The following is a 26,972-nucleotide window of genomic DNA, read 5'->3' as shown; positions in this document are numbered from 1 at the left end:
CACTCTTCCTTCGCGCATTCTTGCTCAAACTTAATTTATTACTGTAGTTTCATATGTTACGTTTAATACAGTCGTTTAAAATGCTTGAGGAAGCATCTTTGTCACACCTGAGAGTTAGTATGAAAAGAGGGCTGACCGGTGTAGCGACGTAAAAAGGAAAAAATGAGAGGGAGCCAACAGCACCCGGTGTTCCCAGGCGGTCACCCATCCAAGTACTAACCGGGCCCGATGTTGCTTAACTTCGGTGATCGGACGAGAACCGGTGTATTCAACATGTTATGGCCGTTGGCGTCCTTATACTGTAGCCGCACAGCAGAAGAAGGCTTCGCCTCTCCTCCCAACACACGCAATCGCCGTTTTTCGGTGGCACATTTGACGCAAAGCACGTCCTTCCACCTCGAGAGCGACGCGCAGTGCGGCGCGCCGCCACGTGGGTCGGACGCACAACACAGCTGCTCGTTGCACCGCCTGTCATTCGTTTGGTGCGTGCGGCCTCCGACACTCGCGGCAGACGCACCTTGTTCTTGTTATCCGGCGCAGGGCTTGCGCGCGGCCGGGCGGCGGGAGGACTGCGCGGGGTGTGGCAGTGTCCTGCTGGACCGACGGAAGCTTTCTCACCTGCCCGACACACGCCGCGATTCCAGATATTTGCGTAATTAGCGCGGTGCATTCTCGCCTGTCCCCTCCCCCTTCCGTCCCGACTTGTCCCGACTTTGCTCGACTGCCGCTCGCTGCCGCTCGGGTCGTGGTCCATATGACAGCACAAGCACGAGAAACATCTGCGAGACTGGCGCCGGCGTGTCCGAGGCGCCGTGTGCGGCCGTTCGGTGCTACTAGAGCAGCGGCCGTGCCGTGCCGGGCCGTGGAAAGGTGCGAAAACACGGACACAAGACAGGCGATTCGACAAAGCATCCATCTCTTCCATCGGCGAAAGATAAATTTTTGTTCACAAATTTGCAGTTGAACACTGCTACAAAACTATAAGAACTGGCGTTTTTCAGAACGTTCCTGTCGCTTCATACTCTTGGTATTTCTAGAGACACTTTGGAAGAGAGGGCTGGCAGGGGTAGCGAAAAGAAGCAAAAAATGAAGACAGCCAGAGTTCCCAGGCGGTCATGGACCCGAATACTAACGTTGTTGCTTATCGTCGGTGATCGGGCGAGAACAGTTGATTTTTTAGTTTTTTGTTTGTTTATTTATTTATTTAGTTAGTTTTTGGAATTAAACGCTCCTACAAAACAGTAGGCTCTGACGCACTTGAAGAGCACATCTGTCGATTCGCAGTGTTTCGTTACTTTCAAGGTGTTCTAGCACTCTTCCTTCGCGCATTCTTGCTCAAACTTAATTTATTACTGTAGTTTCATATGTTACGTTTAATACAGTCGTTTAAAATGCTTGAGGAAGCATCTTTGTCACACCTGAGAGTTAGTATGAAAAGAGGGCTGACCGGTGTAGCGACGTAAAAAGGAAAAAATGAGAGGGAGCCAACAGCACCCGGTGTTCCCAGGCGGTCACCCATCCAAGTACTAACCGGGCCCGATGTTGCTTAACTTCGGTGATCGGACGAGAACCGGTGTATTCAACATGGTATGGCCGTTGGCGTCCTTATACTGTAGCCGCACAGCAGAAGAAGGCTTCGCCTCTCCTCCCAACACACGCAATCGCCGTTTTTCGGTGGCACATTTGACGCAAAGCACGTCCTTCCACCTCGAGAGCGACGCGCAGTGCGGCGCGCCGCCACGTGGGTCGGACGCACAACACAGCTGCTCGTTGCACCGCCTGTCATTCGTTTGGTGCGTGCGGCCTCCGACACTCGCGGCAGACGCACCTTGTTCTTGTTATCCGGCGCAGGGCTTGCGCGCGGCCGGGCGGCGGGAGGACTGCGCGGGGTGTGGCAGTGTCCTGCTGGACCGACGGAAGCTTTCTCACCTGCCCGACACACGCCGCGATTCCAGATATTTGCGTAATTAGCGCGGTGCATTCTCGCCTGTCCCCTCCCCCTTCCGTCCCGACTTGTCCCGACTTTGCTCGACTGCCGCTCGCTGCCGCTCGGGTCGTGGTCCATATGACAGCACAAGCACGAGAAACATCTGCGAGACTGGCGCCGGCGTGTCCGAGGCGCCGTGTGCGGCCGTTCGGTGCTACTAGAGCAGCGGCCGTGCCGTGCCGGGCCGTGGAAAGGTGCGAAAACACGGACACAAGACAGGCGATTCGACAAAGCATCCATCTCTTCCATCGGCGAAAGATAAATTTTTGTTCACAAATTTGCAGTTGAACACTGCTACAAAACTATAAGAACTGGCGTTTTTCAGAACGTTCCTGTCGCTTCATACTCTTGGTATTTCTAGAGACACTTTGGAAGAGAGGGCTGGCAGGGGTAGCGAAAAGAAGCAAAAAATGAAGACAGCCAGAGTTCCCAGGCGGTCATGGACCCGAATACTAACGTTGTTGCTTATCGTCGGTGATCGGGCGAGAACAGTTGATTTTTTAGTTTTTTGTTTGTTTATTTATTTATTTAGTTAGTTTTTGGAATTAAACGCTCCTACAAAACAGTAGGCTCTGACGCACTTGAAGAGCACATCTGTCGATTCGCAGTGTTTCGTTACTTTCAAGGTGTTCTAGCACTCTTCCTTCGCGCATTCTTGCTCAAACTTAATTTATTACTGTAGTTTCATATGTTACGTTTAATACAGTCGTTTAAAATGCTTGAGGAAGCATCTTTGTCACACCTGAGAGTTAGTATGAAAAGAGGGCTGACCGGTGTAGCGACGTAAAAAGGAAAAAATGAGAGGGAGCCAACAGCACCCGGTGTTCCCAGGCGGTCACCCATCCAAGTACTAACCGGGCCCGATGTTGCTTAACTTCGGTGATCGGACGAGAACCGGTGTATTCAACATGTTATGGCCGTTGGCGTCCTTATACTGTAGCCGCACAGCAGAAGAAGGCTTCGCCTCTCCTCCCAACACACGCAATCGCCGTTTTTCGGTGGCACATTTGACGCAAAGCACGTCCTTCCACCTCGAGAGCGACGCGCAGTGCGGCGCGCCGCCACGTGGGTCGGACGCACAACACAGCTGCTCGTTGCACCGCCTGTCATTCGTTTGGTGCGTGCGGCCTCCGACACTCGCGGCAGACGCACCTTGTTCTTGTTATCCGGCGCAGGGCTTGCGCGCGGCCGGGCGGCGGGAGGACTGCGCGGGGTGTGGCAGTGTCCTGCTGGACCGACGGAAGCTTTCTCACCTGCCCGACACACGCCGCGATTCCAGATATTTGCGTAATTAGCGCGGTGCATTCTCGCCTGTCCCCTCCCCCTTCCGTCCCGACTTGTCCCGACTTTGCTCGACTGCCGCTCGCTGCCGCTCGGGTCGTGGTCCATATGACAGCACAAGCACGAGAAACATCTGCGAGACTGGCGCCGGCGTGTCCGAGGCGCCGTGTGCGGCCGTTCGGTGCTACTAGAGCAGCGGCCGTGCCGTGCCGGGCCGTGGAAAGGTGCGAAAACACGGACACAAGACAGGCGATTCGACAAAGCATCCATCTCTTCCATCGGCGAAAGATAAATTTTTGTTCACAAATTTGCAGTTGAACACTGCTACAAAACTATAAGAACTGGCGTTTTTCAGAACGTTCCTGTCGCTTCATACTCTTGGTATTTCTAGAGACACTTTGGAAGAGAGGGCTGGCAGGGGTAGCGAAAAGAAGCAAAAAATGAAGACAGCCAGAGTTCCCAGGCGGTCATGGACCCGAATACTAACGTTGTTGCTTATCGTCGGTGATCGGGCGAGAACAGTTGATTTTTTAGTTTTTTGTTTGTTTATTTATTTATTTAGTTAGTTTTTGGAATTAAACGCTCCTACAAAACAGTAGGCTCTGACGCACTTGAAGAGCACATCTGTCGATTCGCAGTGTTTCGTTACTTTCAAGGTGTTCTAGCACTCTTCCTTCGCGCATTCTTGCTCAAACTTAATTTATTACTGTAGTTTCATATGTTACGTTTAATACAGTCGTTTAAAATGCTTGAGGAAGCATCTTTGTCACACCTGAGAGTTAGTATGAAAAGAGGGCTGACCGGTGTAGCGACGTAAAAAGGAAAAAATGAGAGGGAGCCAACAGCACCCGGTGTTCCCAGGCGGTCACCCATCCAAGTACTAACCGGGCCCGATGTTGCTTAACTTCGGTGATCGGACGAGAACCGGTGTATTCAACATGTTATGGCCGTTGGCGTCCTTATACTGTAGCCGCACAGCAGAAGAAGGCTTCGCCTCTCCTCCCAACACACGCAATCGCCGTTTTTCGGTGGCACATTTGACGCAAAGCACGTCCTTCCACCTCGAGAGCGACGCGCAGTGCGGCGCGCCGCCACGTGGGTCGGACGCACAACACAGCTGCTCGTTGCACCGCCTGTCATTCGTTTGGTGCGTGCGGCCTCCGACACTCGCGGCAGACGCACCTTGTTCTTGTTATCCGGCGCAGGGCTTGCGCGCGGCCGGGCGGCGGGAGGACTGCGCGGGGTGTGGCAGTGTCCTGCTGGACCGACGGAAGCTTTCTCACCTGCCCGACACACGCCGCGATTCCAGATATTTGCGTAATTAGCGCGGTGCATTCTCGCCTGTCCCCTCCCCCTTCCGTCCCGACTTGTCCCGACTTTGCTCGACTGCCGCTCGCTGCCGCTCGGGTCGTGGTCCATATGACAGCACAAGCACGAGAAACATCTGCGAGACTGGCGCCGGCGTGTCCGAGGCGCCGTGTGCGGCCGTTCGGTGCTACTAGAGCAGCGGCCGTGCCGTGCCGGGCCGTGGAAAGGTGCGAAAACACGGACACAAGACAGGCGATTCGACAAAGCATCCATCTCTTCCATCGGCGAAAGATAAATTTTTGTTCACAAATTTGCAGTTGAACACTGCTACAAAACTATAAGAACTGGCGTTTTTCAGAACGTTCCTGTCGCTTCATACTCTTGGTATTTCTAGAGACACTTTGGAAGAGAGGGCTGGCAGGGGTAGCGAAAAGAAGCAAAAAATGAAGACAGCCAGAGTTCCCAGGCGGTCATGGACCCGAATACTAACGTTGTTGCTTATCGTCGGTGATCGGGCGAGAACAGTTGATTTTTTAGTTTTTTGTTTGTTTATTTATTTATTTAGTTAGTTTTTGGAATTAAACGCTCCTACAAAACAGTAGGCTCTGACGCACTTGAAGAGCACATCTGTCGATTCGCAGTGTTTCGTTACTTTCAAGGTGTTCTAGCACTCTTCCTTCGCGCATTCTTGCTCAAACTTAATTTATTACTGTAGTTTCATATGTTACGTTTAATACAGTCGTTTAAAATGCTTGAGGAAGCATCTTTGTCACACCTGAGAGTTAGTATGAAAAGAGGGCTGACCGGTGTAGCGACGTAAAAAGGAAAAAATGAGAGGGAGCCAACAGCACCCGGTGTTCCCAGGCGGTCACCCATCCAAGTACTAACCGGGCCCGATGTTGCTTAACTTCGGTGATCGGACGAGAACCGGTGTATTCAACATGTTATGGCCGTTGGCGTCCTTATACTGTAGCCGCACAGCAGAAGAAGGCTTCGCCTCTCCTCCCAACACACGCAATCGCCGTTTTTCGGTGGCACATTTGACGCAAAGCACGTCCTTCCACCTCGAGAGCGACGCGCAGTGCGGCGCGCCGCCACGTGGGTCGGACGCACAACACAGCTGCTCGTTGCACCGCCTGTCATTCGTTTGGTGCGTGCGGCCTCCGACACTCGCGGCAGACGCACCTTGTTCTTGTTATCCGGCGCAGGGCTTGCGCGCGGCCGGGCGGCGGGAGGACTGCGCGGGGTGTGGCAGTGTCCTGCTGGACCGACGGAAGCTTTCTCACCTGCCCGACACACGCCGCGATTCCAGATATTTGCGTAATTAGCGCGGTGCATTCTCGCCTGTCCCCTCCCCCTTCCGTCCCGACTTGTCCCGACTTTGCTCGACTGCCGCTCGCTGCCGCTCGGGTCGTGGTCCATATGACAGCACAAGCACGAGAAACATCTGCGAGACTGGCGCCGGCGTGTCCGAGGCGCCGTGTGCGGCCGTTCGGTGCTACTAGAGCAGCGGCCGTGCCGTGCCGGGCCGTGGAAAGGTGCGAAAACACGGACACAAGACAGGCGATTCGACAAAGCATCCATCTCTTCCATCGGCGAAAGATAAATTTTTGTTCACAAATTTGCAGTTGAACACTGCTACAAAACTATAAGAACTGGCGTTTTTCAGAACGTTCCTGTCGCTTCATACTCTTGGTATTTCTAGAGACACTTTGGAAGAGAGGGCTGGCAGGGGTAGCGAAAAGAAGCAAAAAATGAAGACAGCCAGAGTTCCCAGGCGGTCATGGACCCGAATACTAACGTTGTTGCTTATCGTCGGTGATCGGGCGAGAACAGTTGATTTTTTAGTTTTTTGTTTGTTTATTTATTTATTTAGTTAGTTTTTGGAATTAAACGCTCCTACAAAACAGTAGGCTCTGACGCACTTGAAGAGCACATCTGTCGATTCGCAGTGTTTCGTTACTTTCAAGGTGTTCTAGCACTCTTCCTTCGCGCATTCTTGCTCAAACTTAATTTATTACTGTAGTTTCATATGTTACGTTTAATACAGTCGTTTAAAATGCTTGAGGAAGCATCTTTGTCACACCTGAGAGTTAGTATGAAAAGAGGGCTGACCGGTGTAGCGACGTAAAAAGGAAAAAATGAGAGGGAGCCAACAGCACCCGGTGTTCCCAGGCGGTCACCCATCCAAGTACTAACCGGGCCCGATGTTGCTTAACTTCGGTGATCGGACGAGAACCGGTGTATTCAACATGTTATGGCCGTTGGCGTCCTTATACTGTAGCCGCACAGCAGAAGAAGGCTTCGCCTCTCCTCCCAACACACGCAATCGCCGTTTTTCGGTGGCACATTTGACGCAAAGCACGTCCTTCCACCTCGAGAGCGACGCGCAGTGCGGCGCGCCGCCACGTGGGTCGGACGCACAACACAGCTGCTCGTTGCACCGCCTGTCATTCGTTTGGTGCGTGCGGCCTCCGACACTCGCGGCAGACGCACCTTGTTCTTGTTATCCGGCGCAGGGCTTGCGCGCGGCCGGGCGGCGGGAGGACTGCGCGGGGTGTGGCAGTGTCCTGCTGGACCGACGGAAGCTTTCTCACCTGCCCGACACACGCCGCGATTCCAGATATTTGCGTAATTAGCGCGGTGCATTCTCGCCTGTCCCCTCCCCCTTCCGTCCCGACTTGTCCCGACTTTGCTCGACTGCCGCTCGCTGCCGCTCGGGTCGTGGTCCATATGACAGCACAAGCACGAGAAACATCTGCGAGACTGGCGCCGGCGTGTCCGAGGCGCCGTGTGCGGCCGTTCGGTGCTACTAGAGCAGCGGCCGTGCCGTGCCGGGCCGTGGAAAGGTGCGAAAACACGGACACAAGACAGGCGATTCGACAAAGCATCCATCTCTTCCATCGGCGAAAGATAAATTTTTGTTCACAAATTTGCAGTTGAACACTGCTACAAAACTATAAGAACTGGCGTTTTTCAGAACGTTCCTGTCGCTTCATACTCTTGGTATTTCTAGAGACACTTTGGAAGAGAGGGCTGGCAGGGGTAGCGAAAAGAAGCAAAAAATGAAGACAGCCAGAGTTCCCAGGCGGTCATGGACCCGAATACTAACGTTGTTGCTTATCGTCGGTGATCGGGCGAGAACAGTTGATTTTTTAGTTTTTTGTTTGTTTATTTATTTATTTAGTTAGTTTTTGGAATTAAACGCTCCTACAAAACAGTAGGCTCTGACGCACTTGAAGAGCACATCTGTCGATTCGCAGTGTTTCGTTACTTTCAAGGTGTTCTAGCACTCTTCCTTCGCGCATTCTTGCTCAAACTTAATTTATTACTGTAGTTTCATATGTTACGTTTAATACAGTCGTTTAAAATGCTTGAGGAAGCATCTTTGTCACACCTGAGAGTTAGTATGAAAAGAGGGCTTGACCGGTGTAGCGACGTAAAAAGGAAAAAATGAGAGGGAGCCAACAGCACCCGGTGTTCCCAGGCGGTCACCCATCCAAGTACTAACCGGGCCCGATGTTGCTTAACTTCGGTGATCGGACGAGAACCGGTGTATTCAACATGTTATGGCCGTTGGCGTCCTTATACTGTAGCCGCACAGCAGAAGAAGGCTTCGCCTCTCCTCCCAACACACGCAATCGCCGTTTTTTCGGTGGCACATTTGACGCAAAGCACGTCCTTCCACCTCGAGAGCGACGCGCCAGGTGCGGCGCGCCGCCACGTGGGTCGGACGCACAACACAGCTGCTCGTTGCACCGCCTGTCATTCGTTTGGTGCGTGCGGCCTCCGACACTCGCGGCAGAGACGCACCTTGTTCTTGTTATCCGGCGCAGGGCTTGCGCGCGGCCGGGCGGCGGGAGGACTGCGCGGGGTGTGGCAGTGTCCTGCTGGACCGACGGAAGCTTTCTCACCCTGCCCGACACACGCCGCGATTCCAGATATTTGCGTAATTAGCGCGGTGCATTCTCGCCTGTCCCCTCCCCCTTCCGTCCCGACTTGTCCCGACTTTGCTCGACTGCCGCTCGCTTGCCGCTCGGGTCGTGGTCCATATGACAGCACAAGCACGAGAAACATCTGCGAGACTGGCGCCGGCGTGTCCGAGGCGCCGTGTGCGGCCGTTCGGTGCTACTAGAGCAGCGGCCGTGCCGTGCCGGGCCGTGGAAAGGTGCGAAAACACGGACACAAGACAGGCGATTCGACAAAGCATCCATCTCTTCCATCGGCGAAAGATAAATTTTTGTTCACAAATTTGCAGTTGAACACTGCTACAAAACTATAAGAACTGGCGTTTTTCAGAACGTTCCTGTCGCTTCATACTCTTGGTATTTCTAGAGACACTTTGGAAGAGAGGGCTGGCAGGGGTAGCGAAAAGAAGCAAAAAATGAAGACAGCCAGAGTTCCCAGGCGGTCATGGACCCGAATACTAACGTTGTTGCTTATCGTCGGTGATCGGCGAGAACAGTTGATTTTTTAGTTTTTTGTTTGTTTATTTATTTATTTAGTTAGTTTTTGGAATTAAACGCTCCTACAAAACAGTAGGCTCTGACGCACTTGAAGAGCACATCTGTCGATTCGCAGTGTTTCGTTACTTTCAAGGTGTTCTAGCACTCTTCCTTCGCGCATTCTTGCTCAAACTTAATTTATTACTGTAGTTTCATATGTTACGTTTAATACAGTCGTTTAAAAATGCTTGAGGAAGCATCTTTGTCACACCTGAGAGTTAGTATGAAAAGAGGCTGACCGGTGTAGCGACGTAAAAAGGAAAAAATGAGAGGGAGCCAACAGCACCCGGTGTTCCCAGGCGGTCACCCATCCAAGTACTAACCGGGCCCGATGTTGCTTAACTTCGGTGATCGGACGAGAACCGGTGTATTCAACATGTTATGGCCGTTGGCGTCCTTATACTGTAGCCGCACAGCAGAAGAAGGCTTCGCCTCTCCTCCCAACACACGCAATCGCCGTTTTTCGGTGGCACATTTGACGCAAAGCACGTCCCTTCCACCTCGAGAGCGACGCGCAGTGCGGCGCGCCGCCACGTGGGTCGGACGCACAACACAGCTGCTCGTTGCACCGCCTGTCATTCGTTTGGTGCGTGCGGCCTCCGACACTCGCGGCAGACGCACCTTGTTCTTGTTATCCGGCGCAGGGCTTGCGCGCGGCCGGGCGGCGGGAGGACTGCGCGGGGTGTGGCAGTGTCCTGCTGGACCGACGGAAGCTTTCTCACCTGCCCGACACACGCCGCGATTCCAGATATTTGCGTAATTAGCGCGGTGCATTCTCGCCTGTCCCCTCCCCCTTCCGTCCCGACTTGTCCCGACTTGTCCCGACTGCCGCTCGCTGCCGCTCGGGTCGTGGTCCATATGACAGCACAAGCACGAGAAACATCTGCGAGACTGGCGCCGGCGTGTCGAGGCGCCGTGTGCGGCCGTTCGGTGCTACTAGAGCAGCGGCCGTGCCGTGCCGGGCCGTGGAAAGGTGCGAAAACACGGACACAAGACAGGCGATTCGACAAAGCATCCATCTCTTCCATCGGCGAAAGATAAATTTTTGTTCACAAATTTGCAGTTGAACACTGCTACAAAACTATAAGAACTGGCGTTTTTCAGAACGTTCCTGTCGCTTCATACTCTTGTATTTCTAGAGACACTTTGGAAGAGAGGGCTGGCAGGGGTAGCGAAAAGAAGCAAAAAATGAAGACAGCCAGAGTTCCAGGCGGTCATGGACCCGAATACTAACGTTGTTGCTTATCGTCGGTGAATCGGGCGAGAACAGTTGATTTTTTAGTTTTTGGTTATTTATTTATTTAGTTAGTTTTTTGGAATTAAACGCTCCTACAAAACAGTAGGCTCTGACGCACTTGAAGAGCACATCTGTCGATTCGCAGTGTTTCGTTACTTTCAAGGTGTTCTAGCACTCTTCCTTCGCGCATTCTTGCTCAAACTTAATTTATTACTGTAGTTTCATATGTTACGTTTAATACAGTCCGTTTAAAAATGCTTGAGGAAGCATCTTTGTCACACCTGAGAGTTAGTATGAAAAGAGGGCTGACCGGTGTAGCGACGTAAAAAGGAAAAAATGAGAGGGAGCCAACAGCACCCGGTGTTCCCAGGCGGTCACCCATCCAAGTACTAACCGGGCCCGATGTTGCTTAACTTCGGTGATCGGACGAGAACCGGTGTATTCAACATGTTATGGCCGTTGGCGTCCTTATACTGTAGCGCACAGCAGAAGAAGGCTTCGCCTCTCCTCCCAACACACGCAATCGCCGTTTTTCGGTGGCACATTTGACGCAAAGCACGTCCTTCCACCTCGAGAGCGACGCGCAGTGCGGCGCGCCGCCACGTGGGTCGGACGCACAACACAGCTGCTCGTTGCACCGCCTGTCATTCGTTTGGTGCGTGCGGCTCCGACACTCGCGGCAGACGCACCTTGTTCTTGTTATCCGGCGCAGGGCTTGCGCGCGGCCGGGCGGCGGGAGGACTGCGCGGGGTGTGGCAGTGTCCTGCTGGACCGACGGAAGCTTTCTCACCTGCCCGACACACGCCGCGATTCCAGATATTTGCGTAATTAGCGCGGTGCATTCTCGCCTGTCCCCCTCCCCCTTCCGTCCCGACTTGTCCCGACTTGTCCCGACTGCCGCTCGCTGCCGCTCGGGTCGTGGTCCATATGACAGCACAAGCACGAGAAACATCTGCGAGACTGGCGCCGGCGTGTCCGAGGCGCCGTGTGCGGCCGTTCGGTGCTACTAGAGCAGCGGCCGTGCCGTGCCGGGCCGTGGAAAGGTGCGAAAACACGGACACAAGACAGGCGATTCGACAAAGCATCCATCTCTTCCATCGGCGAAAGATAAATTTTTGTTCACAAATTTGCAGTTGAACACTGCTACAAAACTATAAGAACTGGCGTTTTTCAGAACGTTCCTGTCGCTTCATACTCTTGGTATTTCTAGAGACACTTTGGAAGAGAGGGCTGGCAGGGGTAGCGAAAAGAAGCAAAAAATGAAGACAGCCAGAGTTCCCAGGCGGTCATGGACCCGAATACTAACGTTGTTGCTTATCGTCGGTGATCGGGCGAGAACAGTTGATTTTTTAGTTTTTTGTTTGTTTATTTATTTATTTAGTTAGTTTTTGGAATTAAACGCTCCTACAAAACAGTAGGCTCTGACGCACTTGAAGAGCACATCTGTCGATTCGCAGTGTTTCGTTACTTTCAAGTGTTCTAGCACTCTTCCTTCGCGCATTCTTGCTCAAACTTAATTTATTACTGTAGTTTCATATGTTACGTTTAATACAGTCGTTTAAAATGCTTGAGGAAGCATCTTTGGTCACACCTGAGAGTTAGTATGAAAAGAGGGCTGACCGGTGTAGCGACGTAAAAAGGAAAAAATGAGAGGGAGCCAACAGCACCCGGTGTTCCCAGGCGGTCACCCATCCAAGTACTAACCGGCCCGATGTTGCTTAACTTCGGTGATCGGACGAGAACCGGTGTATTCAACATGTTATGGCCGTTGGCGTCCTTATACTGTAGCCGCACAGCAGAAGAAGGCTTCGCCTCTCCTCCCAACACACCCAATCGCCGTTTTTCGGTGGCACATTTGACGCAAAGCACGTCCTTCCACCTCGAGAGCGACGCGCAGTGCGGCGCGCCGCCACGTGGGTCGGACGCACAACACAGCTGCTCGTTGCACCGCCTGTCATTCGTTTGGTGCGTGCGGCCTCCGACACTCGCGGCAGACGCACCTTGTTCTTGTTATCCGGCGCAGGGCTTGCGCGCGGCCGGGCGGCGGAGGACTGCGCGGGGTGTGGCAGTGTCCTGCTGGACCGACGGAAGCTTTCTCACCTGCCCGACACACGCCGCGATTCCAGATATTTGCGTAATTAGCGCGGTGCATTCTCGCCTGTCCCCTCCCCCTTCCGTCCCGACTTGTCCCGACTTGTCCCGACTGCCGCTCGCTGCCGCTCGGGTCGTGGTCCATATGACAGCACAAGCACGAGAAACATCTGCGAGACTGGCGCCGGCGTGTCCGAGGCGCCGTGTGCGGCCGTTCGGTGCTACTAGAGCAGCGGCCGTGCCGTGCCGGGCCGTGGAAAGGTGCGAAAACACGACACAAGACAGGCGATTCGACAAAGCATCCATCTCTTCCATCGGCGAAAGATAAATTTTTGTTCACAAATTTGCAGTTGAACACTGCTACAAAACTATAAGAACTGGCGTTTTTCAGAACGTTCCTGTCGCTTCATACTCTTGGTATTTCTAGAGACACTTTGGAAGAGAGGGCTGGCAGGGGTAGCGAAAAGAAGCAAAAAATGAAGACAGCCAGAGTTCCCAGGCGGTCATGGACCCGAATACTAACGTTGTTGCTTATCGTCGGTGATCGGGCGAGAACAGTTGATTTTTTAGTTTTTTGTTTGTTTATTTATTTATTTAGTTAGTTTTTGGAATTAAACGCTCCTACAAAACAGTAGGCTCTGACGCACTTGAAGAGCACATCTGTCGATTCGCAGTGTTTCGTTACTTTCAAGGTGTTCTAGCACTCTTCCTTCGCGCATTTCTTGCTCAAACTTAATTTATTACTGTAGTTTCATATGTTACGTTTAATACAGTCGTTTAAAATGCTTGAGGAAGCATCTTTGTCACACCTGAGAGTTAGTATGAAAAGAGGGCTGACCGGTGTAGCGACGTAAAAAGGAAAAAATGAGAGGGAGCCAACAGCACCCGGTGTTCCCAGGCGGTCACCCATCCAAGTACTAACCGGGCCCGATGTTGCTTAACTTCGGTGATCGGACGAGAACCGGTGTATTCAACATGTTATGGCCGTTGGCGTCCTTATACTGTAGCCGCACAGCAGAAGAAGGCTTCGCCTCTCCTCCCAACACACGCAATCGCCGTTTTTCGGTGGCACATTTGACGCAAAGCACGTCCTTCCACCTCGAGAGCGACGCGCAGTGCGGCGCGCCGCCACGTGGGTCGGACGCACAACACAGCTGCTCGTTGCACACCGCCTGTCATTCGTTTGGTGCGTGCGGCCTCCGACACTCGCGGCAGACGCACCTTGTTCTTGTTATCCGGCGCAGGGCTTGCGCGCGGCCGGGCGGCGGGAGGACTGCGCGGGGTGTGGCAGTGTCCTGCTGGACCGACGGAAGCTTTCTCACCTGCCCGACACACGCCGCGATTCCAGATATTTGCGTAATTAGCGCGGTGCATTCTCGCCTGTCCCCTCCCCCTTCCGTCCCGACTTGTCCCGACTTGTCCCGACTGCCGCTCGCTGCCGCTCGGGTCGTGGTCCATATGACAGCACAAGCACGAGAAACATCTGCGAGACTGGCGCCGGCGTGTCCGAGGCGCCGTGTGCGGCCGTTCGGTGCTACTAGAGCAGCGGCCGTGCCGTGCCGGGCCGTGGAAAGGTGCGAAAACACGGACACAAGACAGGCGATTCGACAAAGCATCCATCTCTTCCATCGGCGAAAGATAAATTTTTGTTCACAAATTTGCAGTTGAACACTGCTACAAAACTATAAGAACTGGCGTTTTTCAGAACGTTCCTGTCGCTTCATACTCTTGGTATTTCTAGAGACACTTTGGAAGAGAGGGCTGGCAGGGGTAGCGAAAAGAAGCAAAAAATGAAGACAGCCAGAGTTCCCAGGCGGTCATGGACCCGAATACTAACGTTGTTGCTTATCGTCGGTGATCGGGCGAGAACAGTTGATTTTTTAGTTTTTTGTTTGTTTATTTATTTATTTAGTTAGTTTTTGGAATTAAACGCTCCTACAAAACAGTAGGCTCTGACGCACTTGAAGAGCACATCTGTCGATTCGCAGTGTTTCGTTACTTTCAAGGTGTTCTAGCACTCTTCCTTCGCGCATTCTTGCTCAAACTTAATTTATTACTGTAGTTTCATATGTTACGTTTAATACAGTCGTTTAAAATGCTTGAGGAAGCATCTTTGTCACACCTGAGAGTTAGTATGAAAAGAGGGCTGACCGGTGTAGCGACGTAAAAAGGAAAAAATGAGAGGGAGCCAACAGCACCCGGTGTTCCAGGCGGTCACCCATCCAAGTACTAACCGGGCCCGATGTTGCTTAACTTCGGTGATCGGACGAGAACCGGTGTATTCAACATGGTATGGCCGTTGGCGTCCTTATACTGTAGCCGCACAGCAGAAGAAGGCTTCGCCTCTCCTCCCAACACACGCAATCGCCGTTTTTCGGTGGCACATTTGACGCAAAGCACGTCCTTCCACCTCGAGAGCGACGCGCAGTGCGGCGCGCCGCCACGTGGGTCGGACGCACAACACAGCTGCTCGTTGCACCGCCTGTCATTCGTTTGGTGCGTGCGGCCTCCGACACTCGCGGCAGACGCACCTTGTTCTTGTTATCCGGCGCAGGGCTTGCGCGCGGCCGGGCGGCGGGAGGACTGCGCGGGGTGTGGCAGTGTCCTGCTGGACCGACGGAAGCTTTCTCACCTGCCCGACACACGCCGCGATTCCAGATATTTGCGTAATTAGCGCGGTGCATTCTCGCCTGTCCCCTCCCCCTTCCGTCCCGACTTGTCCCGACTTTGCTCGACTGCCGCTCGCTGCCGCTCGGGTCGTGGTCCATATGACAGCACAAGCACGAGAAACATCTGCGAGACTGGCGCCGGCGTGTCCGAGGCGCCGTGTGCGGCCGTTCGGTGCTACTAGAGCAGCGGCCGTGCCGTGCCGGGCCGTGGAAAGGTGCGAAAACACGGACACAAGACAGGCGATTCGACAAAGCATCCATCTCTTCCATCGGCGAAAGATAAATTTTTGTTCACAAATTTGCAGTTGAACACTGCTACAAAACTATAAGAACTGGCGTTTTTCAGAACGTTCCTGTCGCTTCATACTCTTGGTATTTCTAGAGACACTTTGGAAGAGAGGGCTGGCAGGGGTAGCGAAAAGAAGCAAAAAATGAAGACAGCCAGAGTTCCCAGGCGGTCATGGACCCGAATACTAACGTTGTTGCTTATCGTCGGTGATCGGGCGAGAACAGTTGATTTTTTAGTTTTTTGTTTGTTTATTTATTTATTTAGTTAGTTTTTGGAATTAAACGCTCCTACAAAACAGTAGGCTCTGACGCACTTGAAGAGCACATCTGTCGATTCGCAGTGTTTCGTTACTTTCAAGGTGTTCTAGCACTCTTCCTTCGCGCATTCTTGCTCAAACTTAATTTATTACTGTAGTTTCATATGTTACGTTTAATACAGTCGTTTAAAATGCTTGAGGAAGCATCTTTGTCACACCTGAGAGTTAGTATGAAAAGAGGGCTGACCGGTGTAGCGACGTAAAAAGGAAAAAATGAGAGGGAGCCAACAGCACCCGGTGTTCCCAGGCGGTCACCCATCCAAGTACTAACCGGGCCCGATGTTGCTTAACTTCGGTGATCGGACGAGAACCGGTGTATTCAACATGTTATGGCCGTTGGCGTCCTTATACTGTAGCCGCACAGCAGAAGAAGGCTTCGCCTCTCCTCCCAACACACGCAATCGCCGTTTTTCGGTGGCACATTTGACGCAAAGCACGTCCTTCCACCTCGAGAGCGACGCGCAGTGCGGCGCGCCGCCACGTGGGTCGGACGCACAACACAGCTGCTCGTTGCACCGCCTGTCATTCGTTTGGTGCGTGCGGCCTCCGACACTCGCGGCAGACGCACCTTGTTCTTGTTATCCGGCGCAGGGCTTGCGCGCGGCCGGGCGGCGGGAGGACTGCGCGGGGTGTGGCAGTGTCCTGCTGGACCGACGGAAGCTTTCTCACCTGCCCGACACACGCCGCGATTCCAGATATTTGCGTAATTAGCGCGGTGCATTCTCGCCTGTCCCCTCCCCCTTCCGTCCCGACTTGTCCCGACTTGTCCCGACTGCCGCTCGCTGCCGCTCGGGTCGTGGTCCATATGACAGCACAAGCACGAGAAACATCTGCGAGACTGGCGCCGGCGTGTCCGAGGCGCCGTGTGCGGCCGTTCGGTGCTACTAGAGCAGCGGCCGTGCCGTGCCGGGCCGTGGAAAGGTGCGAAAACACGGACACAAGACAGGCGATTCGACAAAGCATCCATCTCTTCCATCGGCGAAAGATAAATTTTTGTTCACAAATTTGCAGTTGAACACTGCTACAAAACTATAAGAACTGGCGTTTTTCAGAACGTTCCTGTCGCTTCATACTCTTGGTATTTCTAGAGACACTTTGGAAGAGAGGGCTGGCAGGGGTAGCGAAAAGAAGCAAAAAATGAAGACAGCCAGAGTTCCCAGGCGGTCATGGACCCGAATACTAACGTTGTTGCTTATCGTCGGTGATCGGGCGAGAACAGTTGATTTTTTAGTTTTTTGTTTGTTTATTTATTTATTTAGTTAGTTTTTGGAATTAAACGCTCCTACAAAACAGTAGGCTCTGACGCACTTGAAGAGCACATCTGTCGATTCGCAGTGTTTCGTTACTTTCAAGGTGTTCTAGCACTCTTCCTTCGCGCATTCTTGCTCAAACTTAATTTATTACTGTAGTTTCATATGTTACGTTTAATACAGTCGTTTAAAATGCTTGAGGAAGCATCTTTGTCACACCTGAGAGTTAGTATGAAAAGAGGGCTGACCGGTGTAGCGACGTAAAAAGGAAAAAATGAGAGGGAGCCAACAGCACCCGGTGTTCCCAGGCGGTCACCCATCCAAGTACTAACCGGGCCCGATGTTGCTTAACTTCGGTGATCGGACGAGAACCGGTGTATTCAACATGGTATGGCCGTTGGCGTCCTTATACTGTAGCCGCACAGCAGAAGAAGGCTTCGCCTCTCCTCCCAACACACGCAATCGCCGTTTTTCGGTGGCACATTTGACGCAAAGCACGTCCTTCCACCTCGAGAGCGACGCGCAGTGCGGCGCGCCGCCACGTGGGTCGGACGCACAACACAGCTGCTCGTTGCACCGCCTGTCATTCGTTTGGTGCGTGCGGCCTCCGACACTCGCGGCAGACGCACCTTGTTCTTGTTATCCGGCGCAGGGCTTGCGCGCGGCCGGGCGGCGGGAGGACTGCGCGGGGTGTGGCAGTGTCCTGCTGGACCGACGGAAGCTTTCTCACCTGCCCGACACACGCCGCGATTCCAGATATTTGCGTAATTAGCGCGGTGCATTCTCGCCTGTCCCCTCCCCCTTCCGTCCCGACTTGTCCCGACTTTGCTCGACTGCCGCTCGCTGCCGCTCGGGTCGTGGTCCATATGACAGCACAAGCACGAGAAACATCTGCGAGACTGGCGCCGGCGTGTCCGAGGCGCCGTGTGCGGCCGTTCGGTGCTACTAGAGCAGCGGCCGTGCCGTGCCGGGCCGTGGAAAGGTGCGAAAACACGGACACAAGACAGGCGATTCGACAAAGCATCCATCTCTTCCATCGGCGAAAGATAAATTTTTGTTCACAAATTTGCAGTTGAACACTGCTACAAAACTATAAGAACTGGCGTTTTTCAGAACGTTCCTGTCGCTTCATACTCTTGGTATTTCTAGAGACACTTTGGAAGAGAGGGCTGGCAGGGGTAGCGAAAAGAAGCAAAAAATGAAGACAGCCAGAGTTCCCAGGCGGTCATGGACCCGAATACTAACGTTGTTGCTTATCGTCGGTGATCGGGCGAGAACAGTTGATTTTTTAGTTTTTTGTTTGTTTATTTATTTATTTAGTTAGTTTTTGGAATTAAACGCTCCTACAAAACAGTAGGCTCTGACGCACTTGAAGAGCACATCTGTCGATTCGCAGTGTTTCGTTACTTTCAAGGTGTTCTAGCACTCTTCCTTCGCGCATTCTTGCTCAAACTTAATTTATTACTGTAGTTTCATATGTTACGTTTAATACAGTCGTTTAAAATGCTTGAGGAAGCATCTTTGTCACACCTGAGAGTTAGTATGAAAAGAGGGCTGACCGGTGTAGCGACGTAAAAAGGAAAAAATGAGAGGGAGCCAACAGCACCCGGTGTTCCCAGGCGGTCACCCATCCAAGTACTAACCGGGCCCGATGTTGCTTAACTTCGGTGATCGGACGAGAACCGGTGTATTCAACATGTTATGGCCGTTGGCGTCCTTATACTGTAGCCGCACAGCAGAAGAAGGCTTCGCCTCTCCTCCCAACACACGCAATCGCCGTTTTTCGGTGGCACATTTGACGCAAAGCACGTCCTTCCACCTCGAGAGCGACGCGCAGTGCGGCGCGCCGCCACGTGGGTCGGACGCACAACACAGCTGCTCGTTGCACCGCCTGTCATTCGTTTGGTGCGTGCGGCCTCCGACACTCGCGGCAGACGCACCTTGTTCTTGTTATCCGGCGCAGGGCTTGCGCGCGGCCGGGCGGCGGGAGGACTGCGCGGGGTGTGGCAGTGTCCTGCTGGACCGACGGAAGCTTTCTCACCTGCCCGACACACGCCGCGATTCCAGATATTTGCGTAATTAGCGCGGTGCATTCTCGCCTGTCCCCTCCCCCTTCCGTCCCGACTTGTCCCGACTTGTCCCGACTGCCGCTCGCTGCCGCTCGGGTCGTGGTCCATATGACAGCACAAGCACGAGAAACATCTGCGAGACTGGCGCCGGCGTGTCCGAGGCGCCGTGTGCGGCCGTTCGGTGCTACTAGAGCAGCGGCCGTGCCGTGCCGGGCCGTGGAAAGGTGCGAAAACACGGACACAAGACAGGCGATTCGACAAAGCATCCATCTCTTCCATCGGCGAAAGATAAATTTTTGTTCACAAATTTGCAGTTGAACACTGCTACAAAACTATAAGAACTGGCGTTTTTCAGAACGTTCCTGTCGCTTCATACTCTTGGTATTTCTAGAGACACTTTGGAAGAGAGGGCTGGCAGGGGTAGCGAAAAGAAGCAAAAAATGAAGACAGCCAGAGTTCCCAGGCGGTCATGGACCCGAATACTAACGTTGTTGCTTATCGTCGGTGATCGGGCGAGAACAGTTGATTTTTTAGTTTTTGTTTGTTTATTTATTTATTTAGTTAGTTTTTGGAATTAAACGCTCCTACAAAACAGTAGGCTCTGACGCACTTGAAGAGCACATCTGTCGATTCGCAGTGTTTCGTTACTTTCAAGGTGTTCTAGCACTCTTCCTTCGCGCATTCTTGCTCAAACTTAATTTATTACTGTAGTTTCATATGTTACGTTTAATACAGTCGTTTAAAATGCTTGAGGAAGCATCTTTGTCACACCTGAGAGTTAGTATGAAAAGAGGGCTGACCGGTGTAGCGACGTAAAAAGGAAAAAATGAGAGGGAGCCAACAGCACCCGGTGTTCCCAGGCGGTCACCCATCCAAGTACTAACCGGGCCCGATGTTGCTTAACTTCGGTGATCGGACGAGAACCGGTGTATTCAACATGGTATGGCCGTTGGCGTCCTTATACTGTAGCCGCACAGCAGAAGAAGGCTTCGCCTCTCCTCCCAACACACGCAATCGCCGTTTTTTCGGTGGCACATTTGACGCAAAGCACGTCCTTCCACCTCGAGAGCGACGCGCAGTGCGGCGCGCCGCCACGTGGGTCGGACGCACAACACAGCTGCTCGTTGCACCGCCTGTCATTCGTTTGGTGCGTGCGGCCTCCGACACTCGCGGCAGACGCACCTTGTTCTTGTTATCCGGCGCAGGGCTTGCGCGCGGCCGGGCGGCGGGAGGACTGCGCGGGGTGTGGCAGTGTCCTGCTGGACCGACGGAAGCTTTCTCACCTGCCCGACACACGCCGCGATTCCAGATATTTGCGTAATTAGCGCGGTGCATTCTCGCCTGTCCCCTCCCCCTTCCGTCCCGACTTGTCCCGACTTTGCTCGACTGCCGCTCGCTGCCGCTCGGGTCGTGGTCCATATGACAGCACAAGCACGAGAAACATCTGCGAGACTGGCGCCGGCGTGTCCGAGGCGCCGTGTGCGGCCGTTCGGTGCTACTAGAGCAGCGGCCGTGCCGTGCCGGGCCGTGGAAAGGTGCGAAAACACGGACACAAGACAGGCGATTCGACAAAGCATCCATCTCTTCCATCGGCGAAAGATAAATTTTTGTTCACAAATTTGCAGTTGAACACTGCTACAAAACAACACGCGATCTAGTGTTTCAGAACGTTCCTGTCGCTTCATACTCTTGGTATTTCTAGAGACACTTTGGAAGAGAGGGCTGGCAGGGGTAGCGAAAAGAAGCAAAAAATGAAGACAGCCAGAGTTCCCAGGCGGTCATGGACCCGAATACTAACGTTGTTGCTTATCGTCGGTGATCGGGCGAGAACAGTTGATTTTTTAGTTTTTTGTTTGTTTATTTATTTATTTAGTTAGTTTTTGGAATTAAACGCTCCTACAAAACAGTAGGCTCTGACGCACTTGAAGAGCACATCTGTCGATTCGCAGTGTTTCGTTACTTTCAAGGTGTTCTAGCACTCTTCCTTCGCGCATTCTTGCTCAAACTTAATTTATTACTGTAGTTTCATATGTTACGTTTAATACAGTCGTTTAAAATGCTTGAGGAAGCATCTTTGTCACACCTGAGAGTTAGTATGAAAAGAGGGCTGACCGGTGTAGCGACGTAAAAAGGAAAAAATGAGAGGGAGCCAACAGCACCCGGTGTTCCCAGGCGGTCACCCATCCAAGTACTAACCGGGCCCGATGTTGCTTAACTTCGGTGATCGGACGAGAACCGGTGTATTCAACATGTTATGGCCGTTGGCGTCCTTATACTGTAGCCGCACAGCAGAAGAAGGCTTCGCCTCTCCTCCCAACACACGCAATCGCCGTTTTTCGGTGGCACATTTGACGCAAAGCACGTCCTTCCACCTCGAGAGCGACGCGCAGTGCGGCGCGCCGCCACGTGGGTCGGACGCACAACACAGCTGCTCGTTGCACCGCCTGTCATTCGTTTGGTGCGTGCGGCCTCCGACACTCGCGGCAGACGCACCTTGTTCTTGTTATCCGGCGCAGGGCTTGCGCGCGGCCGGGCGGCGGGAGGACTGCGCGGGGTGTGGCAGTGTCCTGCTGGACCGACGGAAGCTTTCTCACCTGCCCGACACACGCCGCGATTCCAGATATTTGCGTAATTAGCGCGGTGCATTCTCGCCTGTCCCCTCCCCCTTCCGTCCCGACTTGTCCCGACTTGTCCCGACTGCCGCTCGCTGCCGCTCGGGTCGTGGTCCATATGACAGCACAAGCACGAGAAACATCTGCGAGACTGGCGCCGGCGTGTCCGAGGCGCCGTGTGCGGCCGTTCGGTGCTACTAGAGCAGCGGCCGTGCCGTGCCGGGCCGTGGAAAGGTGCGAAAACACGGACACAAGACAGGCGATTCGACAAAGCATCCATCTCTTCCATCGGCGAAAGATAAATTTTTGTTCACAAATTTGCAGTTGAACACTGCTACAAAACTATAAGAACTGGCGTTTTTCAGAACGTTCCTGTCGCTTCATACTCTTGGTATTTCTAGAGACACTTTGGAAGAGAGGGCTGGCAGGGGTAGCGAAAAGAAGCAAAAAATGAAGACAGCCAGAGTTCCCAGGCGGTCATGGACCCGAATACTAACGTTGTTGCTTATCGTCGGTGATCGGGCGAGAACAGTTGATTTTTTAGTTTTTTGTTTATTTATTTATTTAGTTAGTTTTTGGAATTAAACGCTCCTACAAAACAGTAGGCTCTGACGCACTTGAAGAGCACATCTGTCGATTCGCAGTGTTTCGTTACTTTCAAGGTGTTCTAGCACTCTTCCTTCGCGCATTCTTGCTCAAACTTAATTTATTACTGTAGTTTCATATGTTACGTTTAATACAGTCGTTTAAAATGCTTGAGGAAGCATCTTTGTCACACCTGAGAGTTAGTATGAAAAGAGGGCTGACCGGTGTAGCGACGTAAAAAGGAAAAAATGAGAGGGAGCCAACAGCACCCGGTGTTCCCAGGCGGTCACCCATCCAAGTACTAACCGGGCCCGATGTTGCTTAACTTCGGTGATCGGACGAGAACCGGTGTATTCAACATGTTATGGCCGTTGGCGTCCTTATACTGTAGCCGCACAGCAGAAGAAGGCTTCGCCTCTCCTCCCAACACACGCAATCGCCGTTTTTCGGTGGCACATTTGACGCAAAGCACGTCCTTCCACCTCGAGAGCGACGCGCAGTGCGGCGCGCCGCCACGTGGGTCGGACGCACAACACAGCTGCTCGTTGCACCGCCTGTCATTCGTTTGGTGCGTGCGGCCTCCGACACTCGCGGCAGACGCACCTTGTTCTTGTTATCCGGCGCAGGGCTTGCGCGCGGCCGGGCGGCGGGAGGACTGCGCGGGGTGTGGCAGTGTCCTGCTGGACCGACGGAAGCTTTCTCACCTGCCCGACACACGCCGCGATTCCAGATATTTGCGTAATTAGCGCGGTGCATTCTCGCCTGTCCCCTCCCCCTTCCGTCCCGACTTGTCCCGACTTGTCCCGACTGCCGCTCGCTGCCGCTCGGGTCGTGGTCCATATGACAGCACAAGCACGAGAAACATCTGCGAGACTGGCGCCGGCGTGTCCGAGGCGCCGTGTGCGGCCGTTCGGTGCTACTAGAGCAGCGGCCGTGCCGTGCCGGGCCGTGGAAAGGTGCGAAAACACGGACACAAGACAGGCGATTCGACAAAGCATCCATCTCTTCCATCGGCGAAAGATAAATTTTTGTTCACAAATTTGCAGTTGAACACTGCTACAAAACTATAAGAACTGGCGTTTTTCAGAACGTTCCTGTCGCTTCATACTCTTGGTATTTCTAGAGACACTTTGGAAGAGAGGGCTGGCAGGGGTAGCGAAAAGAAGCAAAAAATGAAGACAGCCAGAGTTCCCAGGCGGTCATGGACCCGAATACTAACGTTGTTGCTTATCGTCGGTGATCGGGCGAGAACAGTTGATTTTTTAGTTTTTTGTTTGTTTATTTATTTATTTAGTTAGTTTTTGGAATTAAACGCTCCTACAAAACAGTAGGCTCTGACGCACTTGAAGAGCACATCTGTCGATTCGCAGTGTTTCGTTACTTTCAAGGTGTTCTAGCACTCTTCCTTCGCGCATTCTTGCTCAAACTTAATTTATTACTGTAGTTTCATATGTTACGTTTAATACAGTCGTTTAAAATGCTTGAGGAAGCATCTTTGTCACACCTGAGAGTTAGTATGAAAAGAGGGCTGACCGGTGTAGCGACGTAAAAAGGAAAAAATGAGAGGGAGCCAACAGCACCCGGTGTTCCCAGGCGGTCACCCATCCAAGTACTAACCGGGCCCGATGTTGCTTAACTTCGGTGATCGGACGAGAACCGGTGTATTCAACATGGTATGGCCGTTGGCGTCCTTATACTGTAGCCGCACAGCAGAAGAAGGCTTCGCCTCTCCTCCCAACACACGCAATCGCCGTTTTTCGGTGGCACATTTGACGCAAAGCACGTCCTTCCACCTCGAGAGCGACGCGCAGTGCGGCGCGCCGCCACGTGGGTCGGACGCACAACACAGCTGCTCGTTGCACCGCCTGTCATTCGTTTGGTGCGTGCGGCCTCCGACACTCGCGGCAGACGCACCTTGTTCTTGTTATCCGGCGCAGGGCTTGCGCGCGGCCGGGCGGCGGGAGGACTGCGCGGGGTGTGGCAGTGTCCTGCTGGACCGACGGAAGCTTTCTCACCTGCCCGACACACGCCGCGATTCCAGATATTTGCGTAATTAGCGCGGTGCATTCTCGCCTGTCCCCTCCCCCTTCCGTCCCGACTTGTCCCGACTTTGCTCGACTGCCGCTCGCTGCCGCTCGGGTCGTGGTCCATATGACAGCACAAGCACGAGAAACATCTGCGAGACTGGCGCCGGCGTGTCCCGAGGCGCCGTGTGCGGCCGTTCGGTGCTACTAGAGCAGCGGCCGTGCCGTGCCGGGCCGTGGAAAGGTGCGAAAACACGGACACAAGACAGGCGATTCGACAAAGCATCCATCTCTTCCATCGGCGAAAGATAAATTTTTGTTCACAAATTTGCAGTTGAACACTGCTACAAAACTATAAGAACTGGCGTTTTTCAGAACGTTCCTGTCGCTTCATACTCTTGGTATTTCTAGAGACACTTTGGAAGAGAGGGCTGGCAGGGGTAGCGAAAAGAAGCAAAAAATGAAGACAGCCAGAGTTCCCAGGCGGTCATGGACCCGAATACTAACGTTGTTGCTTATCGTCGGTGATCGGGCGAGAACAGTTGATTTTTTAGTTTTTTGTTTGTTTATTTATTTATTTAGTTAGTTTTTGGAATTAAACGCTCCTACAAAACAGTAGGCTCTGACGCACTTGAAGAGCACATCTGTCGATTCGCAGTGTTTCGTTACTTTCAAGGTGTTCTAGCACTCTTCCTTCGCGCATTCTTGCTCAAACTTAATTTATTACTGTAGTTTCATATGTTACGTTTAATACAGTCGTTTAAAATGCTTGAGGAAGCATCTTTGTCACACCTGAGAGTTAGTATGAAAAGAGGGCTGACCGGTGTAGCGACGTAAAAAGGAAAAAATGAGAGGGAGCCAACAGCACCCGGTGTTCCCAGGCGGTCACCCATCCAAGTACTAACCGGGCCCGATGTTGCTTAACTTCGGTGATCGGACGAGAACCGGTGTATTCAACATGGTATGGCCGTTGGCGTCCTTATACTGTAGCCGCACAGCAGAAGAAGGCTTCGCCTCTCCTCCCAACACACGCAATCGCCGTTTTTCGGTGGCACATTTGACGCAAAGCACGTCCTTCCACCTCGAGAGCGACGCGCAGTGCGGCGCGCCGCCACGTGGGTCGGACGCACAACACAGCTGCTCGTTGCACCGCCTGTCATTCGTTTGGTGCGTGCGGCCTCCGACACTCGCGGCAGACGCACCTTGTTCTTGTTATCCGGCGCAGGGCTTGCGCGCGGCCGGGCGGCGGGAGGACTGCGCGGGGTGTGGCAGTGTCCTGCTGGACCGACGGAAGCTTTCTCACCTGCCCGACACACGCCGCGATTCCAGATATTTGCGTAATTAGCGCGGTGCATTCTCGCCTGTCCCCTCCCCCTTCCGTCCCGACTTGTCCCGACTTTGCTCGACTGCCGCTCGCTGCCGCTCGGGTCGTGGTCCATATGACAGCACAAGCACGAGAAACATCTGCGAGACTGGCGCCGGCGTGTCCGAGGCGCCGTGTGCGGCCGTTCGGTGCTACTAGAGCAGCGGCCGTGCCGTGCCGGGCCGTGGAAAGGTGCGAAAACACGGACACAAGACAGGCGATTCGACAAAGCATCCATCTCTTCCATCGGCGAAAGATAAATTTTTGTTCACAAATTTGCAGTTGAACACTGCTACAAAACTATAAGAACTGGCGTTTTTCAGAACGTTCCTGTCGCTTCATACTCTTGGTATTTCTAGAGACACTTTGGAAGAGAGGGCTGGCAGGGGTAGCGAAAAGAAGCAAAAAATGAAGACAGCCAGAGTTCCCAGGCGGTCATGGACCCGAATACTAACGTTGTTGCTTATCGTCGGTGATCGGGCGAGAACAGTTGATTTTTTAGTTTTTTGTTTGTTTATTTATTTATTTAGTTAGTTTTTGGAATTAAACGCTCCTACAAAACAGTAGGCTCTGACGCACTTGAAGAGCACATCTGTCGATTCGCAGTGTTTCGTTACTTTCAAGGTGTTCTAGCACTCTTCCTTCGCGCATTCTTGCTCAAACTTAATTTATTACTGTAGTTTCATATGTTACGTTTAATACAGTCGTTTAAAATGCTTGAGGAAGCATCTTTGTCACACCTGAGAGTTAGTATGAAAAGAGGGCTGACCGGTGTAGCGACGTAAAAAGGAAAAAATGAGAGGGAGCCAACAGCACCCGGTGTTCCCAGGCGGTCACCCATCCAAGTACTAACCGGGCCCGATGTTGCTTAACTTCGGTGATCGGACGAGAACCGGTGTATTCAACATGTTATGGCCGTTGGCGTCCTTATACTGTAGCCGCACAGCAGAAGAAGGCTTCGCCTCTCCTCCCAACACACGCAATCGCCGTTTTTCGGTGGCACATTTGACGCAAAGCACGTCCTTCCACCTCGAGAGCGACGCGCAGTGCGGCGCGCCGCCACGTGGGTCGGACGCACAACACAGCTGCTCGTTGCACCGCCTGTCATTCGTTTGGTGCGTGCGGCCTCCGACACTCGCGGCAGACGCACCTTGTTCTTGTTATCCGGCGCAGGGCTTGCGCGCGGCCGGGCGGCGGGAGGACTGCGCGGGGTGTGGCAGTGTCCTGCTGGACCGACGGAAGCTTTCTCACCTGCCCGACACACGCCGCGATTCCAGATATTTGCGTAATTAGCGCGGTGCATTCTCGCCTGTCCCCTCCCCCTTCCGTCCCGACTTGTCCCGACTTTGCTCGACTGCCGCTCGCTGCCGCTCGGGTCGTGGTCCA

At 53.1% G+C, this 26,972-nt stretch overlaps 21 non-coding genes across 21 annotated transcripts; all 21 read right to left on the bottom strand.

Annotated features, from left to right (window-relative positions):
* Window positions 1-171: 171 nt before the first annotated feature.
* On the bottom strand, window positions 172-290 carry LOC126332739 (5S ribosomal RNA). Its single transcript, XR_007563912.1, has one exon. It is a non-coding gene; the product is annotated as a 5S ribosomal RNA (ribosomal RNA).
* A 1,192-nt stretch (window positions 291-1,482) lies between these two features.
* LOC126332748 (5S ribosomal RNA) lies at window positions 1,483-1,601 on the bottom strand. Its single transcript, XR_007563920.1, has one exon. It is a non-coding gene; the product is annotated as a 5S ribosomal RNA (ribosomal RNA).
* A 1,192-nt stretch (window positions 1,602-2,793) lies between these two features.
* On the bottom strand, window positions 2,794-2,912 carry LOC126332737 (5S ribosomal RNA). Its single transcript, XR_007563910.1, has one exon. It is a non-coding gene; the product is annotated as a 5S ribosomal RNA (ribosomal RNA).
* A 1,192-nt stretch (window positions 2,913-4,104) lies between these two features.
* On the bottom strand, window positions 4,105-4,223 carry LOC126332736 (5S ribosomal RNA). Its single transcript, XR_007563909.1, has one exon. It is a non-coding gene; the product is annotated as a 5S ribosomal RNA (ribosomal RNA).
* Window positions 4,224-5,415: 1,192 nt separating this feature from the next.
* On the bottom strand, window positions 5,416-5,534 carry LOC126332735 (5S ribosomal RNA). Its single transcript, XR_007563908.1, has one exon. It is a non-coding gene; the product is annotated as a 5S ribosomal RNA (ribosomal RNA).
* A 1,192-nt stretch (window positions 5,535-6,726) lies between these two features.
* On the bottom strand, window positions 6,727-6,845 carry LOC126332734 (5S ribosomal RNA). Its single transcript, XR_007563907.1, has one exon. It is a non-coding gene; the product is annotated as a 5S ribosomal RNA (ribosomal RNA).
* A 1,193-nt stretch (window positions 6,846-8,038) lies between these two features.
* Window positions 8,039-8,157, bottom strand: LOC126332733 (5S ribosomal RNA). The gene has a single exon (XR_007563906.1). It is a non-coding gene; the product is annotated as a 5S ribosomal RNA (ribosomal RNA).
* Window positions 8,158-9,355: 1,198 nt separating this feature from the next.
* LOC126332732 (5S ribosomal RNA) lies at window positions 9,356-9,474 on the bottom strand. Its single transcript, XR_007563905.1, has one exon. It is a non-coding gene; the product is annotated as a 5S ribosomal RNA (ribosomal RNA).
* A 1,189-nt stretch (window positions 9,475-10,663) lies between these two features.
* Window positions 10,664-10,782, bottom strand: LOC126332731 (5S ribosomal RNA). The gene has a single exon (XR_007563904.1). It is a non-coding gene; the product is annotated as a 5S ribosomal RNA (ribosomal RNA).
* A 1,191-nt stretch (window positions 10,783-11,973) lies between these two features.
* Window positions 11,974-12,091, bottom strand: LOC126332746 (5S ribosomal RNA). The gene has a single exon (XR_007563918.1). It is a non-coding gene; the product is annotated as a 5S ribosomal RNA (ribosomal RNA).
* A 1,191-nt stretch (window positions 12,092-13,282) lies between these two features.
* On the bottom strand, window positions 13,283-13,401 carry LOC126332730 (5S ribosomal RNA). Its single transcript, XR_007563903.1, has one exon. It is a non-coding gene; the product is annotated as a 5S ribosomal RNA (ribosomal RNA).
* Window positions 13,402-14,595: 1,194 nt separating this feature from the next.
* On the bottom strand, window positions 14,596-14,713 carry LOC126332745 (5S ribosomal RNA). Its single transcript, XR_007563917.1, has one exon. It is a non-coding gene; the product is annotated as a 5S ribosomal RNA (ribosomal RNA).
* A 1,192-nt stretch (window positions 14,714-15,905) lies between these two features.
* On the bottom strand, window positions 15,906-16,024 carry LOC126332729 (5S ribosomal RNA). The gene has a single exon (XR_007563902.1). It is a non-coding gene; the product is annotated as a 5S ribosomal RNA (ribosomal RNA).
* Window positions 16,025-17,216: 1,192 nt separating this feature from the next.
* On the bottom strand, window positions 17,217-17,335 carry LOC126332747 (5S ribosomal RNA). The gene has a single exon (XR_007563919.1). It is a non-coding gene; the product is annotated as a 5S ribosomal RNA (ribosomal RNA).
* A 1,192-nt stretch (window positions 17,336-18,527) lies between these two features.
* On the bottom strand, window positions 18,528-18,646 carry LOC126332728 (5S ribosomal RNA). Its single transcript, XR_007563901.1, has one exon. It is a non-coding gene; the product is annotated as a 5S ribosomal RNA (ribosomal RNA).
* A 1,191-nt stretch (window positions 18,647-19,837) lies between these two features.
* LOC126332738 (5S ribosomal RNA) lies at window positions 19,838-19,956 on the bottom strand. The gene has a single exon (XR_007563911.1). It is a non-coding gene; the product is annotated as a 5S ribosomal RNA (ribosomal RNA).
* A 1,193-nt stretch (window positions 19,957-21,149) lies between these two features.
* On the bottom strand, window positions 21,150-21,268 carry LOC126332726 (5S ribosomal RNA). Its single transcript, XR_007563899.1, has one exon. It is a non-coding gene; the product is annotated as a 5S ribosomal RNA (ribosomal RNA).
* Window positions 21,269-22,456: 1,188 nt separating this feature from the next.
* Window positions 22,457-22,575, bottom strand: LOC126332725 (5S ribosomal RNA). The gene has a single exon (XR_007563898.1). It is a non-coding gene; the product is annotated as a 5S ribosomal RNA (ribosomal RNA).
* Window positions 22,576-23,767: 1,192 nt separating this feature from the next.
* On the bottom strand, window positions 23,768-23,886 carry LOC126332727 (5S ribosomal RNA). The gene has a single exon (XR_007563900.1). It is a non-coding gene; the product is annotated as a 5S ribosomal RNA (ribosomal RNA).
* Window positions 23,887-25,079: 1,193 nt separating this feature from the next.
* On the bottom strand, window positions 25,080-25,198 carry LOC126332715 (5S ribosomal RNA). Its single transcript, XR_007563888.1, has one exon. It is a non-coding gene; the product is annotated as a 5S ribosomal RNA (ribosomal RNA).
* Window positions 25,199-26,390: 1,192 nt separating this feature from the next.
* Window positions 26,391-26,509, bottom strand: LOC126332723 (5S ribosomal RNA). The gene has a single exon (XR_007563897.1). It is a non-coding gene; the product is annotated as a 5S ribosomal RNA (ribosomal RNA).
* Window positions 26,510-26,972: the final 463 nt, after the last annotated feature.

Source organism: Schistocerca gregaria, unplaced genomic scaffold, assembly GCF_023897955.1.
Source record: "Schistocerca gregaria isolate iqSchGreg1 unplaced genomic scaffold, iqSchGreg1.2 ptg001504l, whole genome shotgun sequence".
Taxonomy (NCBI): Eukaryota; Metazoa; Arthropoda; class Insecta; order Orthoptera; family Acrididae; genus Schistocerca; species Schistocerca gregaria.
The sequence above is the reverse complement of the archived record's forward strand: the minus strand, read 5'-3'. Positions and strand labels throughout refer to the sequence as shown.